This window comes from Phytophthora sojae (assembly GCF_000149755.1).
Source record: "Phytophthora sojae unplaced genomic scaffold PHYSOscaffold_2, whole genome shotgun sequence".
Lineage (NCBI taxonomy): Eukaryota > Oomycota > Peronosporomycetes > Peronosporales > Peronosporaceae > Phytophthora > Phytophthora sojae.
The window spans coordinates 8,543,438-8,552,970 of record NW_009258116.1 but is presented as its reverse complement, the minus strand read 5'-3'; the positions used below and the strand labels follow the sequence as shown (position 1 = coordinate 8,552,970).

At 62.0% G+C, this 9,533-nt stretch overlaps 24 non-coding genes across 24 annotated transcripts; all 24 read left to right on the top strand.

Moving 5' to 3' along the window:
- Window positions 1-47: 47 nt before the first annotated feature.
- On the top strand, window positions 48-118 carry PHYSODRAFT_t481. The gene has a single exon. It is a non-coding gene; the product is annotated as a tRNA-Gly (tRNA).
- Window positions 119-443: 325 nt separating this feature from the next.
- On the top strand, window positions 444-514 carry PHYSODRAFT_t482. Its single transcript has one exon. It is a non-coding gene; the product is annotated as a tRNA-Gly (tRNA).
- A 325-nt stretch (window positions 515-839) lies between these two features.
- On the top strand, window positions 840-910 carry PHYSODRAFT_t483. The gene has a single exon. It is a non-coding gene; the product is annotated as a tRNA-Gly (tRNA).
- A 325-nt stretch (window positions 911-1,235) lies between these two features.
- PHYSODRAFT_t484 lies at window positions 1,236-1,306 on the top strand. The gene has a single exon. It is a non-coding gene; the product is annotated as a tRNA-Gly (tRNA).
- A 325-nt stretch (window positions 1,307-1,631) lies between these two features.
- PHYSODRAFT_t485 lies at window positions 1,632-1,702 on the top strand. Its single transcript has one exon. It is a non-coding gene; the product is annotated as a tRNA-Gly (tRNA).
- Window positions 1,703-2,027: 325 nt separating this feature from the next.
- Window positions 2,028-2,097, top strand: PHYSODRAFT_t486. Its single transcript has one exon. It is a non-coding gene; the product is annotated as a tRNA-Gly (tRNA).
- A 325-nt stretch (window positions 2,098-2,422) lies between these two features.
- PHYSODRAFT_t487 lies at window positions 2,423-2,493 on the top strand. The gene has a single exon. It is a non-coding gene; the product is annotated as a tRNA-Gly (tRNA).
- Window positions 2,494-2,818: 325 nt separating this feature from the next.
- On the top strand, window positions 2,819-2,888 carry PHYSODRAFT_t488. The gene has a single exon. It is a non-coding gene; the product is annotated as a tRNA-Gly (tRNA).
- Window positions 2,889-3,213: 325 nt separating this feature from the next.
- PHYSODRAFT_t489 lies at window positions 3,214-3,284 on the top strand. Its single transcript has one exon. It is a non-coding gene; the product is annotated as a tRNA-Gly (tRNA).
- A 325-nt stretch (window positions 3,285-3,609) lies between these two features.
- PHYSODRAFT_t490 lies at window positions 3,610-3,680 on the top strand. Its single transcript has one exon. It is a non-coding gene; the product is annotated as a tRNA-Gly (tRNA).
- Window positions 3,681-4,005: 325 nt separating this feature from the next.
- Window positions 4,006-4,075, top strand: PHYSODRAFT_t491. Its single transcript has one exon. It is a non-coding gene; the product is annotated as a tRNA-Gly (tRNA).
- A 325-nt stretch (window positions 4,076-4,400) lies between these two features.
- Window positions 4,401-4,470, top strand: PHYSODRAFT_t492. Its single transcript has one exon. It is a non-coding gene; the product is annotated as a tRNA-Gly (tRNA).
- Window positions 4,471-4,795: 325 nt separating this feature from the next.
- PHYSODRAFT_t493 lies at window positions 4,796-4,865 on the top strand. The gene has a single exon. It is a non-coding gene; the product is annotated as a tRNA-Gly (tRNA).
- Window positions 4,866-5,190: 325 nt separating this feature from the next.
- Window positions 5,191-5,260, top strand: PHYSODRAFT_t494. Its single transcript has one exon. It is a non-coding gene; the product is annotated as a tRNA-Gly (tRNA).
- A 325-nt stretch (window positions 5,261-5,585) lies between these two features.
- Window positions 5,586-5,656, top strand: PHYSODRAFT_t495. Its single transcript has one exon. It is a non-coding gene; the product is annotated as a tRNA-Gly (tRNA).
- Window positions 5,657-5,981: 325 nt separating this feature from the next.
- PHYSODRAFT_t496 lies at window positions 5,982-6,051 on the top strand. The gene has a single exon. It is a non-coding gene; the product is annotated as a tRNA-Gly (tRNA).
- A 325-nt stretch (window positions 6,052-6,376) lies between these two features.
- Window positions 6,377-6,446, top strand: PHYSODRAFT_t497. The gene has a single exon. It is a non-coding gene; the product is annotated as a tRNA-Gly (tRNA).
- A 325-nt stretch (window positions 6,447-6,771) lies between these two features.
- On the top strand, window positions 6,772-6,841 carry PHYSODRAFT_t498. The gene has a single exon. It is a non-coding gene; the product is annotated as a tRNA-Gly (tRNA).
- A 325-nt stretch (window positions 6,842-7,166) lies between these two features.
- Window positions 7,167-7,236, top strand: PHYSODRAFT_t499. The gene has a single exon. It is a non-coding gene; the product is annotated as a tRNA-Gly (tRNA).
- Window positions 7,237-7,561: 325 nt separating this feature from the next.
- On the top strand, window positions 7,562-7,631 carry PHYSODRAFT_t500. Its single transcript has one exon. It is a non-coding gene; the product is annotated as a tRNA-Gly (tRNA).
- Window positions 7,632-7,956: 325 nt separating this feature from the next.
- Window positions 7,957-8,026, top strand: PHYSODRAFT_t501. The gene has a single exon. It is a non-coding gene; the product is annotated as a tRNA-Gly (tRNA).
- Window positions 8,027-8,351: 325 nt separating this feature from the next.
- PHYSODRAFT_t502 lies at window positions 8,352-8,422 on the top strand. Its single transcript has one exon. It is a non-coding gene; the product is annotated as a tRNA-Gly (tRNA).
- Window positions 8,423-8,747: 325 nt separating this feature from the next.
- Window positions 8,748-8,818, top strand: PHYSODRAFT_t503. Its single transcript has one exon. It is a non-coding gene; the product is annotated as a tRNA-Gly (tRNA).
- Window positions 8,819-9,143: 325 nt separating this feature from the next.
- PHYSODRAFT_t504 lies at window positions 9,144-9,213 on the top strand. The gene has a single exon. It is a non-coding gene; the product is annotated as a tRNA-Gly (tRNA).
- Window positions 9,214-9,533: the final 320 nt, after the last annotated feature.

The following is a 9,533-nucleotide window of genomic DNA, read 5'->3' as shown; positions in this document are numbered from 1 at the left end:
TGTGGGGCTTGTTGTAGTGTGTTTTTGTAGGTTGCGTGTTTGTGCAAGCGCCGTTGGTTTAGTGGCAAAATATCTCGTTGCCAACGAGATGCCCCGGGTTCGATTCCCGGGCGGCGCATTCTCTTTGCCGCATCGCCTTTTTCGACCACTCGCGACTGCTGCACGCGCTCTGGCGGGTCGATGGCATCAGGCCGCCCGCGCTGGCGCTGGATCGGCGTCCGGGGACGTCCTGCAGGCCACCAGTCGCCGGCACGGCCGACAGACCGACTACCGAAGCGGGCACTTTGTCGGCGCGGTCAATGAAGTGTGGCGGCGGCTGTTGTGGTCGGAGAGAGGCGGTGGATAGCGGCGAGTGGAGCGTTTGGGTCGTGTATTCCGTGTTGGTGTGTGTTGGTGTGTGGGGCTTGTTGTAGTGTGTTTTTGTAGGTTGCGTGTTTGTGCAAGCGCCGTTGGTTTAGTGGTAAAATATCTCGTTGCCAACGAGATGCCCCGGGTTCGATTCCCGGACGGCGCATTCTCTTTGCCGCATCGCCTTTTTCGACCACTCGCGACTGCTGCACGCGCTCTGGCGGGTCGATGGCATCAGGCCACCCGCGCTGGCGCTGGATCGGCGTCCGGGGACGTCCTGCAGGCCACCAGTCGCCGGCACGGCCGACAGACCGACTACCGAAGCGGGCACTTTGTCGGCGCGGTCAATGAAGTGTGGCGGCGGCTGTTGTGGTCGGAGAGAGGCGGTGGATAGCGGCGAGTGGAGCGTTTGGGTCGTGTATTCCGTGTTGGTGTGTGTTGGTGTGTGGGGCTTGTTGTAGTGTGTTTTTGTAGGTTGCGTGTTTGTGCAAGCGCCGTTGGTTTAGTGGTAAAATATCTCGTTGCCAACGAGATGCCCCGGGTTCGATTCCCGGACGGCGCATTCTCTTTGCCGCATCGCCTTTTTCGACCACTCGCGACTGCTGCACGCGCTCTGGCGGGTCGATGGCATCAGGCCGCCCGCGCTGGCGCTGGATCGGCGTCCGGGGACGTCCTGCAGGCCACCAGTCGCCGGCACGGCCGACAGACCGACTACCGAAGCGGGCACTTTGTCGGCGCGGTCAATGAAGTGTGGCGGCGGCTGTTGTGGTCGGAGAGAGGCGGTGGATAGCGGCGAGTGGAGCGTTTGGGTCGTGTATTCCGTGTTGGTGTGTGTTGGTGTGTGGGGCTTGTTGTAGTGTGTTTTTGTAGGTTGCGTGTTTGTGCAAGCGCCGTTGGTTTAGTGGTAAAATATCTCGTTGCCAACGAGATGCCCCGGGTTCGATTCCCGGACGGCGCATTCTCTTTGCCGCATCGCCTTTTTCGACCACTCGCGACTGCTGCACGCGCTCTGGCGGGTCGATGGCATCAGGCCGCCCGCGCTGGCGCTGGATCGGCGTCCGGGGACGTCCTGCAGGCCACCAGTCGCCGGCACGGCCGACAGACCGACTACCGAAGCGGGCACTTTGTCGGCGCGGTCAATGAAGTGTGGCGGCGGCTGTTGTGGTCGGAGAGAGGCGGTGGATAGCGGCGAGTGGAGCGTTTGGGTCGTGTATTCCGTGTTGGTGTGTGTTGGTGTGTGGGGCTTGTTGTAGTGTGTTTTTGTAGGTTGCGTGTTCGTGCAAGCGCCGTTGGTTTAGTGGTAAAATATCTCGTTGCCAACGAGATGCCCCGGGTTCGATTCCCGGACGGCGCATTCTCTTTGCCGCATCGCCTTTTTCGACCACTCGCGACTGCTGCACGTGCTCTGGCGGGTCGATGGCATCAGGCCGCCCGCGCTGGCGCTGGATCGGCGTCCGGGGACGTCCTGCAGGCCACCAGTCGCCGGCACGGCCGACAGACCGACTACCGAAGCGGGCACTTTGTCGGCGCGGTCAATGAAGTGTGGCGGCGGCTGTTGTGGTCGGAGAGAGGCGGTGGATAGCGGCGAGTGGAGCGTTTGGGTCGTGTATTCCGTGTTGGTGTGTGTTGGTGTGTGGGGCTTGTTGTAGTGTGTTTTTGTAGGTTGCGTGTTCGTGCAAGCGCCGTTGGTTTAGTGGTAAAATATCTCGTTGCCAACGAGATGCCCGGGTTCGATTCCCGGACGGCGCATTCTCTTTGCCGCATCGCCTTTTTCGACCACTCGCGACTGCTGCACGCGCTCTGGCGGGTCGATGGCATCAGGCCGCCCGCGCTGGCGCTGGATCGGCGTCCGGGGACGTCCTGCAGGCCACCAGTCGCCGGCACGGCCGACAGACCGACTACCGAAGCGGGCACTTTGTCGGCGCGGTCAATGAAGTGTGGCGGCGGCTGTTGTGGTCGGAGAGAGGCGGTGGATAGCGGCGAGTGGAGCGTTTGGGTCGTGTATTCCGTGTTGGTGTGTGTTGGTGTGTGGGGCTTGTTGTAGTGTGTTTTTGTAGGTTGCGTGTTCGTGCAAGCGCCGTTGGTTTAGTGGTAAAATATCTCGTTGCCAACGAGATGCCCCGGGTTCGATTCCCGGACGGCGCATTCTCTTTGCCGCATCGCCTTTTTCGACCACTCGCGACTGCTGCACGCGCTCTGGCGGGTCGATGGCATCAGGCCGCCCGCGCTGGCGCTGGATCGGCGTCCGGGGACGTCCTGCAGGCCACCAGTCGCCGGCACGGCCGACAGACCGACTACCGAAGCGGGCACTTTGTCGGCGCGGTCAATGAAGTGTGGCGGCGGCTGTTGTGGTCGGAGAGAGGCGGTGGATAGCGGCGAGTGGAGCGTTTGGGTCGTGTATTCCGTGTTGGTGTGTGTTGGTGTGTGGGGCTTGTTGTAGTGTGTTTTTGTAGGTTGCGTGTTCGTGCAAGCGCCGTTGGTTTAGTGGTAAAATATCTCGTTGCCAACGAGATGCCCGGGTTCGATTCCCGGACGGCGCATTCTCTTTGCCGCATCGCCTTTTTCGACCACTCGCGACTGCTGCACGCGCTCTAGCGGGTCGATGGCATCAGGCCGCCCGCGCTGGCGCTGGATCGGCGTCCGGGGACGTCCTGCAGGCCACCAGTCGCCGGCACGGCCGACAGACCGACTACCGAAGCGGGCACTTTGTCGGCGCGGTCAATGAAGTGTGGCGGCGGCTGTGGTGGTCGGAGAGAGGCGGTGGGTAGCGGCGAGTGGAGCGTTTGGGTCGTGTATTCCGTGTTGGTGTGTGTTGGTGCGTGGGGCTTGTTGTAGTGTGTTTTTGTAGGTTGCGTGTTCGTGCAAGCGCCGTTGGTTTAGTGGTAAAATATCTCGTTGCCAACGAGATGCCCCGGGTTCGATTCCCGGACGGCGCATTCTCTTTGCCGCATCGCCTTTTTCGACCACTCGCGACTGCTGCACGCGCTCTGGCGGGTCGATGGCATCAGGCCGCCCGCGCTGGCGCTGGATCGGCGTCCGGGGACGTCCTGCAGGCCACCAGTCGCCGGCACGGCCGACAGACCGACTACCGAAGCGGGCACTTTGTCGGCGCGGTCAATGAAGTGTGGCGGCGGCTGTGGTGGTCGGAGAGAGGCGGTGGATAGCGGCGAGTGGAGCGTTTGGGTCGTGTATTCCGTGTTGGTGTGTGTTGGTGTGTGGGGCTTGTTGTAGTGTGTTTTTGTAGGTTGCGTGTTTGTGCAAGCGCCGTTGGTTTAGTGGCAAAATATCTCGTTGCCAACGAGATGCCCCGGGTTCGATTCCCGGGCGGCGCATTCTCTTTGCCGCATCGCCTTTTTCGACCACTCGCGACTGCTGCACGCGCTCTGGCGGGTCGATGGCATCAGGCCGCCCGCGCTGGCGCTGGATCGGCGTCCGGGGACGTCCTGCAGGCCACCAGTCGCCGGCACGGCCGACAGACCGACTACCGAAGCGGGCACTTTGTCGGCGCGGTCAATGAAGTGTGGCGGCGGCTGTGGTGGTCGGAGAGAGGCGGTGGATAGCGGCGAGTGGAGCGTTTGGGTCGTGTATTCCGTGTTGGTGTGTGTTGGTGTGTGGGGCTTGTTGTAGTGTGTTTTTGTAGGTTGCGTGTTCGTGCAAGCGCCGTTGGTTTAGTGGTAAAATATCTCGTTGCCAACGAGATGCCCGGGTTCGATTCCCGGACGGCGCATTCTCTTTGCCGCATCGCCTTTTTCGACCACTCGCGACTGCTGCACGCGCTCTGGCGGGTCGATGGCATCAGGCCGCCCGCGCTGGCGCTGGATCGGCGTCCGGGGACGTCCTGCAGGCCACCAGTCGCCGGCACGGCCGACAGACCGACTACCGAAGCGGGCACTTTGTCGGCGCGGTCAATGAAGTGTGTCGGCGGCTGTGGTGGTCGGAGAGAGGCGGTGGATAGCGGCGAGTGGAGCGTTTGGGTCGTGTATTCCGTGTTGGTGTGTGTTGGTGTGTGGGGCTTGTTGTAGTGTGTTTTTGTAGGTTGCGTGTTCGTGCAAGCGCCGTTGGTTTAGTGGTAAAATATCTCGTTGCCAACGAGATGCCCGGGTTCGATTCCCGGACGGCGCATTCTCTTTGCCGCATCGCCTTTTTCGACCACTCGCGACTGCTGCACGCGCTCTGGCGGGTCGATGGCATCAGGCCGCCCGCGCTGGCGCTGGATCGGCGTCCGGGGACGTCCTGCAGGCCACCAGTCGCCGGCACGGCCGACAGACCGACTACCGAAGCGGGCACTTTGTCGGCGCGGTCAATGAAGTGTGGCGGCGGCTGTGGTGGTCGGAGAGAGGCGGTGGATAGCGGCGAGTGGAGCGTTTGGGTCGTGTATTCCGTGTTGGTGTGTGTTGGTGTGTGGGGCTTGTTGTAGTGTGTTTTTGTAGGTTGCGTGTTCGTGCAAGCGCCGTTGGTTTAGTGGTAAAATATCTCGTTGCCAACGAGATGCCCGGGTTCGATTCCCGGACGGCGCATTCTCTTTGCCGCATCGCCTTTTTCGACCACTCGCGACTGCTGCACGCGCTCTGGCGGGTCGATGGCATCAGGCCGCCCGCGCTGGCGCTGGATCGGCGTCCGGGGGCGTCCTGCAGGCCACCAGTCGCCGGCACGGCCGACAGACCGACTACCGAAGCGGGCACTTTGTCGGCGCGGTCAATGAAGTGTGGCGGCGGCTGTGGTGGTCGGAGAGAGGCGGTGGATAGCGGCGAGTGGAGCGTTTGGGTCGTGTATTCCGTGTTGGTGTGTGTTGGTGTGTGGGGCTTGTTGTAGTGTGTTTTTGTAGGTTGCGTGTTCGTGCAAGCGCCGTTGGTTTAGTGGTAAAATATCTCGTTGCCAACGAGATGCCCGGGTTCGATTCCCGGACGGCGCATTCTCTTTGCCGCATCGCCTTTTTCGACCACTCGCGACTGCTGCACGCGCTCTGGCGGGTCGATGGCATCAGGCCGCCCGCGCTGGCGCTGGATCGGCGTCCGGGGACGTCCTGCAGGCCACCAGTCGCCGGCACGGCCGACAGACCGACTACCGAAGCGAGCACTTTGTCGGCGCGGTCAATGAAGTGTGGCGGCGGCTGTTGTGGTCGGAGAGAGGCGGTGGATAGCGGCGAGTGGAGCGTTTGGGTCGTGTATTCCGTGTTGGTGTGTGTTGGTGTGTGGGGCTTGTTGTAGTGTGTTTTTGTAGGTTGCGTGTTCGTGCAAGCGCCGTTGGTTTAGTGGTAAAATATCTCGTTGCCAACGAGATGCCCCGGGTTCGATTCCCGGACGGCGCATTCTCTTTGCCGCATCGCCTTTTTCGACCACTCGCGACTGCTGCACGCGCTCTGGCGGGTCGATGGCATCAGGCCGCCCGCGCTGGCGCTGGATCGGCGTCCGGGGACGTCCTGCAGGCCACCAGTCGCCGGCACGGCCGACAGACCGACTACCGAAGCGGGCACTTTGTCGGCGCGGTCAATGAAGTGTGGCGGCGGCTGTTGTGGTCGGAGAGAGGCGGTGGATAGCGGCGAGTGGAGCGTTTGGGTCGTGTATTCCGTGTTGGTGTGTGTTGGTGTGTGGGGCTTGTTGTAGTGTGTTTTTGTAGGTTGCGTGTTCGTGCAAGCGCCGTTGGTTTAGTGGTAAAATATCTCGTTGCCAACGAGATGCCCGGGTTCGATTCCCGGACGGCGCATTCTCTTTGCCGCATCGCCTTTTTCGACCACTCGCGACTGCTGCACGCGCTCTGGCGGGTCGATGGCATCAGGCCGCCCGCGCTGGCGCTGGATCGGCGTCCGGGGACGTCCTGCAGGCCACCAGTCGCCGGCACGGCCGACAGACCGACTACCGAAGCGGGCACTTTGTCGGCGCGGTCAATGAAGTGTGGCGGCGGCTGTTGTGGTCGGAGAGAGGCGGTGGATAGCGGCGAGTGGAGCGTTTGGGTCGTGTATTCCGTGTTGGTGTGTGTTGGTGTGTGGGGCTTGTTGTAGTGTGTTTTTGTAGGTTGCGTGTTCGTGCAAGCGCCGTTGGTTTAGTGGTAAAATATCTCGTTGCCAACGAGATGCCCGGGTTCGATTCCCGGACGGCGCATTCTCTTTGCCGCATCGCCTTTTTCGACCACTCGCGACTGCTGCACGCGCTCTGGCGGGTCGATGGCATCAGGCCGCCCGCGCTGGCGCTGGATCGGCGTCCGGGGACGTCCTGCAGGCCACCAGTCGCCGGCACGGCCGACAGACCGACTACCGAAGCGGGCACTTTGTCGGCGCGGTCAATGAAGTGTGGCGGCGGCTGTTGTGGTCGGAGAGAGGCGGTGGATAGCGGCGAGTGGAGCGTTTGGGTCGTGTATTCCGTGTTGGTGTGTGTTGGTGTGTGGGGCTTGTTGTAGTGTGTTTTTGTAGGTTGCGTGTTCGTGCAAGCGCCGTTGGTTTAGTGGTAAAATATCTCGTTGCCAACGAGATGCCCGGGTTCGATTCCCGGACGGCGCATTCTCTTTGCCGCATCGCCTTTTTCGACCACTCGCGACTGCTGCACGCGCTCTGGCGGGTCGATGGCATCAGGCCGCCCGCGCTGGCGCTGGATCGGCGTCCGGGGACGTCCTGCAGGCCACCAGTCGCCGGCACGGCCGACAGACCGACTACCGAAGCGGGCACTATGTCGGCGCGGTCAATGAAGTGTGGCGGCGGCTGTGGTGGTCGGAGAGAGGCGGTGGATAGCGGCGAGTGGAGCGTTTGGGTCGTGTATTCCGTGTTGGTGTGTGTTGGTGTGTGGGGCTTGTTGTAGTGTGTTTTTGTAGGTTGCGTGTTCGTGCAAGCGCCGTTGGTTTAGTGGTAAAATATCTCGTTGCCAACGAGATGCCCGGGTTCGATTCCCGGACGGCGCATTCTCTTTGCCGCATCGCCTTTTTCGACCACTCGCGACTGCTGCACGCGCTCTGGCGGGTCGATGGCATCAGGCCGCCCGCGCTGGCGCTGGATCGGCGTCCGGGGACGTCCTGCAGGCCACCAGTCGCCGGCACGGCCGACAGACCGACTACCGAAGCGGGCACTTTGTCGGCGCGGTCAATGAAGTGTGGCGGCGGCTGTGGTGGTCGGAGAGAGGCGGTGGATAGCGGCGAGTGGAGCGTTTGGGTCGTGTATTCCGTGTTGGTGTGTGTTGGTGTGTGGGGCTTGTTGTAGTGTGTTTTTGTAGGTTGCGTGTTCGTGCAAGCGCCGTTGGTTTAGTGGTAAAATATCTCGTTGCCAACGAGATGCCCGGGTTCGATTCCCGGACGGCGCATTCTCTTTGCCGCATCGCCTTTTTCGACCACTCGCGACTGCTGCACGCGCTCTGGCGGGTCGATGGCATCAGGCCGCCCGCGCTGGCGCTGGATCGGCGTCCGGGGACGTCCTGCAGGCCACCAGTCGCCGGCACGGCCGACAGACCGACTACCGAAGCGGGCACTTTGTCGGCGCGGTCAATGAAGTGTGGCGGCGGCTGTGGTGGTCGGAGAGAGGCGGTGGATAGCGGCGAGTGGAGCGTTTGGGTCGTGTATTCCGTGTTGGTGTGTGTTGGTGTGTGGGGCTTGTTGTAGTGTGTTTTTGTAGGTTGCGTGTTCGTGCAAGCGCCGTTGGTTTAGTGGTAAAATATCTCGTTGCCAACGAGATGCCCGGGTTCGATTCCCGGACGGCGCATTCTCTTTGCCGCATCGCCTTTTTCGACCACTCGCGACTGCTGCACGCGCTCTGGCGGGTCGATGGCATCAGGCCGCCCGCGCTGGCGCTGGATCGGCGTCCGGGGACGTCCTGCAGGCCACCAGTCGCCGGCACGGCCGACAGACCGACTACCGAAGCGAGCACTTTGTCGGCGCGGTCAATGAAGTGTGGCGGCGGCTGTTGTGGTCGGAGAGAGGCGGTGGATAGCGGCGAGTGGAGCGTTTGAGTCGTGTATTCCGTGTTGGTGTGTGTTGGTGTGTGGGGCTTGTTGTAGTGTGTTTTTGTAGGTTGCGTGTTCGTGCAAGCGCCGTTGGTTTAGTGGTAAAATATCTCGTTGCCAACGAGATGCCCCGGGTTCGATTCCCGGACGGCGCATTCTCTTTGCCGCATCGCCTTTTTCGACCACTCGCGACTGCTGCACGCGCTCTGGCGGGTCGATGGCATCAGGCCGCCCGCGCTGGCGCTGGATCGGCGTCCGGGGACGTCCTGCAGGCCACCAGTCGCCGGCACGGCCGACAGACCGACTACCGAAGCGGGCACTTTGTCGGCGCGGTCAATGAAGTGTGGCGGCGGCTGTTGTGGTCGGAGAGAGGCGGTGGATAGCGGCGAGTGGAGCGTTTGGGTCGTGTATTCCGTGTTGGTGTGTGTTGGTGTGTGGGGCTTGTTGTAGTGTGTTTTTGTAGGTTGCGTGTTCGTGCAAGCGCCGTTGGTTTAGTGGTAAAATATCTCGTTGCCAACGAGATGCCCCGGGTTCGATTCCCGGACGGCGCATTCTCTTTGCCGCATCGCCTTTTTCGACCACTCGCGACTGCTGCACGCGCTCTGGCGGGTCGATGGCATCAGGCCGCCCGCGCTGGCGCTGGATCGGCGTCCGGGGACGTCCTGCAGGCCACCAGTCGCCGGCACGGCCGACAGACCGACTACCGAAGCGGGCACTTTGTCGGCGCGGTCAATGAAGTGTGGCGGCGGCTGTTGTGGTCGGAGAGAGGCGGTGGATAGCGGTGAGTGGAGCGTTTGGGTCGTGTATTCCGTGTTGGTGTGTGTTGGTGTGTGGGGCTTGTTGTAGTGTGTTTTTGTAGGTTGCGTGTTCGTGCAAGCGCCGTTGGTTTAGTGGTAAAATATCTCGTTGCCAACGAGATGCCCGGGTTCGATTCCCGGACGGCGCATTCTCTTTGCCGCATCGCCTTTTTCGACCACTCGCGACTGCTGCACGCGCTCTGGCGGGTCGATGGCATCAGGCCGCCCGCGCTGGCGCTGGATCGGCGTCCGGGGACGTCCTGCAGGCCACCAGTCGCCGGCACGGCCGACAGACCGACTACCGAAGCGGGCACTTTGTCGGCGCGGTCAATGAAGTGTGGCGGCGGCTGTTGTGGTCGGAGAGAGGCGGTGGATAGCGGCGAGTGGAGCGTTTGGGTCGTGTATTCCGTGTTGGTGTGTGTTGGTGTGTGGGGCTTGTTGTAGTGTGTTTTTGTAGGTTGCGTGTTTG